Source organism: Macaca fascicularis, chromosome 2 (assembly GCF_037993035.2).
Source record: "Macaca fascicularis isolate 582-1 chromosome 2, T2T-MFA8v1.1".
Taxonomy (NCBI): Eukaryota; Metazoa; Chordata; class Mammalia; order Primates; family Cercopithecidae; genus Macaca; species Macaca fascicularis.
In genome coordinates this window covers 91,225,877-91,231,876 of record NC_088376.1, presented here as the reverse complement: position 1 = coordinate 91,231,876, position 6,000 = coordinate 91,225,877, and positions in this window count along the sequence as shown.

Here is a 6,000-nt window from a genome sequence, read left to right as displayed (position 1 = left end):
TAAAGCATTTAAATTTTGGTGCTTATAACACTTGAAGATTTCTCTAACAAAATAAGATGATATGATAAGACTATGGTTGTATAATCTTTCTTCCTCCAAATGTTATTGGCATATTCATTGCAGTGAACAGTATGCCTTTCTTTGTTAAACACTGGTAGGAACTGTCTTATTAAATATTCTATATTTTGCTTTCCAAGTCTAAAGACATTCATAGTAAGCACATTTTGCACTAAACGGCTCTTATTTAAAATGGACTTGGTTAGATTTTGAAATAATGAAATGTCCCATGCTTTGGATGAAAGCTTTCTCTGTCTGAAATTTTCCTTAGAAGAGGCATTTTTAAATAGAAGTGTTGTCTAATTACAGGCCCAATTTCTCCAGCTTGGTTTATGCCAATATGTTTTTGAAAGAAGTTTACGATTATTTTGTGAGGCCCAGTGTTTAAACAGTTTTGGTTTTATTTCTCTAATTTGCAGGCACAGGCTCACCATTCACAGGGGAAGACAACTTTCTAATTATTGATTTAAAGCTGTTTCTTAAGCCTTAGGTTTTCCCTAGTAATGCAGCTCATAGCAGTGCAGCAGTTTGTGTGTCTACTCAGCTTGCTGGATTTAAGGCAAAACTTTAATGGGCTGGCCAGTGTCAACCTCCTCAGATTCTCTCTTTGGGCTTCACTGTGCTTGCACTCTGTCAAGTAAAACAGGATCAAAACTTGTCCTATGTTACCAGGCGCTCCTCTTGAAATTCCTTTGGAAGCCTATGATGGCTCATTGGTTTACTGTAAGAGATGTCAGGGATATTCTTGTTTTCTTTTTGTATTTGCATATTCTTATTTAGCTGAAAGATATACAAAGACTGCAACTTTAGGCAGAGGTGAATGATAATAGCTGGAAATTGGGAAAGCTAGGTTAAGAGCGCCTGAAATAAATATCACAATAGTAAGATGGAGAACAATGCAAAATCAGCAAAGAAATGTCCACATAATAAGGGATTTATTAAGCAAATAAACTCATGATTATTTTTTAAATTTTAACAGAAGAATGACTTGAAGAATATTTACAATTACTGGAGGAAAGGCAAATTACAGAACATGCATCTTTTACTTTTTTTTTTTTTTTTTTTGAGACGGAGTCTCACCCTATCTCCCAGGCTAGAGTGCAGTGGCACAATCTCGGCTCACTGCAACCTCTGCCTCCCACGTCAAGCAATTCTCTGCCTCAGCCTCCCGAGTAGCTGGCGTTATAGGCACATGCCACCACGACCGGCTAATGTTTGTATTTTTAGTAGAGACGAGGTTTCACCATCTTGGCCAGGCTGGTCTTGAACTGTTGATCCCGTGATCCACCTGTCTCGGCCTCCCAAAGTGCTGGGATACTGAGTTTTGGTTGTTGTTTTGTTTTGAGATGGAGTCTCACTCTGTCACTCAGGCTGGAGTGCAGTGGCACAGTCTTGGCTCACTGCACCCTTCACCTCCTGGGTTCAAATGATTCTCCTGCCTCAGCCTCCTGAGAAGCTGGGACTACAGGCACCTGCCACCATGCCTGGCTAATTTTGTATTTTTAGTAGAGATGGAGTTTCACCATGTTGGTCAGGCTGGTCTTGAACTCCTGAGCCCAAGTAAGCCACCTGCCTCAGTTCCCAAAGTGCTGGGATTCCAGGCATGAGCCACCGTGCCCAGCCGACACTGAGTTTTACATATTGCAAGACAGTGCTATTCGGGGGTTAAGAGGAGAAAAATACACTCCACTTAGTACTGGTCAAAGTATTACCAGAGAAGTATATCCTGCTTTATGTTTCATAACGTAAGGCATTTACATGTCAAGGCATTTTACAAAGCTAATTAAATATTGCCAGATATATTACCCAAATGGAAATAAGCAAAAGAAATACTGGGTTGACATACAGTACAGGGCTAGTCTTGACTTACTATTTACAAACTATTTCTTAATTCTGTAGGGGCAGAGACTAACTTGTAGATACAACTGAGTTCATTATTCATAGTAGTTATGTTCTATGAAGTTGCCATGGGCCGGGCGTGGTGGCTCACACCTGTAATCCCAGCACTTTGGGAGGCCAAGGCGGGCGGATCATGAGGTCAGATTGAAGCCATTCTGGTTAACACGGTGAAACCCCGTCTCTACTAAAAGTGCAAAAAAAAATTAGCCGGGCCTGGTGGCGGGCACCTGTAGTCCCAGTGACTTGAGAGGCTGAGGCAGGAGACTGGCGTGAACCCAGGAGGCGGAGCTTTCAGTGAGCCAAGTTTGTGCCACTGCACTCCAGCCTGGGCAACACAGTAAGACTGTCTCAAAAAAAAAAAAAAGTTGCCATGAACACTGAATTAGCAAATATTGAATGAATCATTTCTTCTATGGCAAATATAAGCCTCAAGATACAAAATTTTTGTCAACTGATCAACACATAACCTTGTTTCATGTGTATTTGTTTGAAGACACACACACACACACACACGTATATATAGCTATATATATTTGATATAGTTGATATAGTTGATTAACATTGAACTCATGACCAGCAGTACTATAACTAATGCCAGAACAAAACTTATCTAACACACATTTTCTTTTAAAGGCCCATCACAGATTTCTTGCACTTAGGAACATTAAACAACCCTTCAGCACTATGCTTGAGGGCCATTTAAAAACAATGAAATCACCAACAAAAAGCACAAAAATGGAAAAAAAAATGGCACTATACGGATGGCAAAGGGACATTTGGTTACAGTACGAGAGCTGAAACAGGAAGGTAGTGTCACCTCTTTCAAACTCAATTATGAATTGGCACATCAGGCAACTCAAATTTTTCGCTGCTCTATGCATGGCCTCAAAGGAGCACGAAAGTGTGTTGAGTATTAATTTGGGGGTTACAAATAAACTGTAGTGAGTAAGCAATTTCACAGATACAGGATCTGTAAATAATAAGAATTGACTATATTTGTCCAGTAGGGATACAAATAATTTTTAACCAGAGGAACAGAACCCCAAGGGTTATATATTTGGCCCTGCTAGAGCGTTAACCAATTCTAAATCTTAGGCCAAGATCAAACTGGTTTGCCAATATAAGTCTAGTTTCTCAACTACTCTGAACTGGTTTTAACATCTCATGGATTCCCTTATTAATTGAGGAATACTATTGACATGTGCTCATTTTATATTTTTCTGAGAGTCATGTTTTTCACAATTTGAAATTTGAACTTTATAAATTTTCAGAGGCCGAGACACTGAGACAACATGCCCATAACTACTAAATGAGGAGGTTGAACTATAAAAGTTCTAATGTCCTTTTTTTAGCTCTAGATTCTGCAATTTTAGGAGAATGGGTAAAGGATGATTCAAAATTATTTAAACTATATTAATTGTAATAAAATGTGTCAAATATTTTGACTTTAGTTCATTAACATATTCTAGCCTCAATCTATCTAGCCTGATACTACTATTAGTATAGTATCAGAAAAGAAAAAAACTCTCTTAAAATCAAAACGAAAATAAGCCATCTAAATAATCTACAGAGAGTAAAACAAGATTATTTAAATCATTATCTGGTAAGAGATAAAAATTTGTCCAGTCTTAACGGTGGTTATATTTGGAATCAAGAAAAACAACTGTCTTTTTGTCACAGGATTTTTTGCCTTTTGTGATTTCAATAATTGCTTCATCAAGTAAATCTATATAGTCCCCCATTGAATTAACGGAGGGAAATGAAATTATGCTGACGGTTTCTTTCTTTCTTTCTTTTTTTCTTTTAAGCTTTCATTGCCAGGCAACTTAGAGTGAAATTTGAGGCTCAGCTATAATAACTATATTACACAGTTTTTCAAGACCTATGCCTTTATGGGCCTTTCGCCTGTCCTAATCTTATTTATTATTGATACTACTTATTTATAATATAAACTGAGTAATATAAATTTATTTATAAAATAGTATATATATAATTTAATTATAAGTTCACTATGATTTTTAAATAATTTTCTCAGTCCTGGGTTTTAAATTCCTATATCTATTTTACTCTTTTATTATACATGTCTTTTGTGGTCACCTATACAAGTCAAGCATTGGAAGGAAAAAATATTCTACTCCTTTGTGGAAGGAGGCAGGGTATACACAGGAAAAATAGACAAATAAAGGAAATAAAGAAAAAAAAACATTAAATTGTCCTTTAGCCAGAAAGGAAATGAGCCATTGTTGTCCGGAAGGCAGAACAAAATGACTATGACTTCTTACATATGAGGCCATCATGGTTGTATTATCGTAAATCAGAGTGACCTCAGACAACTAGTGCAATGGATTATTGCCAGAAGAAAGGCTTCAGGCCAACAATTTCTCATACCCAGCATGATGAAGGATAGAAATTGTAAAAGGTGGCCGGGCGCGGTGGCTCATGTGTGTAATCCCAGCACTTTGGGAGGCCGAGGCGGGTGGATCACAAGGTCAGGAGATCAAGACCATCCTGGCTAACACGGTGAAACCCGGTCTCTACTAAAAATACAAAAAAATTTAGCCGGGCGTGGTGGTGGGCGCCTGTAGTCCCAGCTACTCGGGAGGCTGAGGCAGGAGAATGGCGTGAACCCGGGAGGCGGAGCTTGCAGTGAGCCAAGATCGCGCCACTGCACTCCAGCCCGGGCGACAGAGCGAGACTCCGTCTCAGAAAAAAAAGAAAAAAAGAAAAAAAAGAAAATTGTAAAAGGTCCCACTAACTTTTATGGGGAGAAAAAAGTAAAACACCCTATTTCTCAGGACAAACTTCATATTCTGAGACCAGAAAAGTCATACCAAAAAATTAAGACTTTTCCACCTGCCATATGTGACCCACACCACCTCCCTCACCTCCAAGAGTCATGAAAAGCCTTGGAATAATGCCAAAATTATTCAAAGCTATAATTTTTTTAAATTTGGAACTGCAAAAATGAAGATTAACTGCAGTGTGATGACAAGCAGTAGAGGTGGCTCTACCCTTCAAAACAGTGGGAATAATTAGTGTCTTAGTAGAGAGGCACTACAGCCTCAATGTCCCAAGGCATTAGTGGGGGCAGGGAATTATGAGGAGATGGAAGGAAAGAAGAAGTCTGTCTTTTTAAAAATAAATGTTTTATACAAAATAAAATAATGTTTTCATATTTCAAAAGCAGAATGTGCTAATTTTTAGAAAATTTTGAAAAATTTAACAACGTTCACAGATGAAAGTAATAACCACTTGCGTCATCACCACTCAAGAGAGAAACCACCCTAACATTTTACTCTAAGTACTTTATGAGCCTCTAGTCTTCTAATCTTTGCTGATATATGCATATCTTCCCTCTCTAAGAATATATCGCATTACAAAAAGGTCATTTGAATAGGGAACCATAATTTCACAGAAAACAACGAGTAAACATTTGATTGAAACTTGACTTTTAAAAGAAGCAGGCCAGGTGTGGTGGTTCATTTCTGTAATCCCAAGCACTTTGAGAAACAGGTGAAAGGACTGCTTGAGCCCAAGAGTTCAAGACAAGCCTGGACAACATGGCCAAACCCCGTCTCTACAAAATCACCAAAATTAGCCAGGCGTGGGGGTGCACACCTGTTGTCCCAGCTATTGGGGAGGCTGAGCCGGGAGGATCGTTTGAGCCAGGGAGGTAGATGCTATAGTGAGCTGTGATTGTGTCACTGCACTCCAGCCTAGGCGACAGAGCGAGACCCTGTCTCAGCAAAGTGAAAAAATATATATAAATAAATTAAAGAAGAAAATTACAGAAATGAATTTATTTCATGTTGTGTTGAGCAAAATTTAGGTTGTAGTTGAAACTATGCACTAAGACTTAGAGTGAATCAAGTCGACTTTGTTTCGGAGCAATTGATTGAGCAAAATATATTTGATATGTGAACAGTGTGATAGGAAAGACAGTGCATCAGTTTATTAATTAAATCATTCTTTTTAAAACTACCTATTATTTTATGATTTTCATCTAGTTTATTTTATTTAGTTTGGGGCTGGGCACAGTGGCTC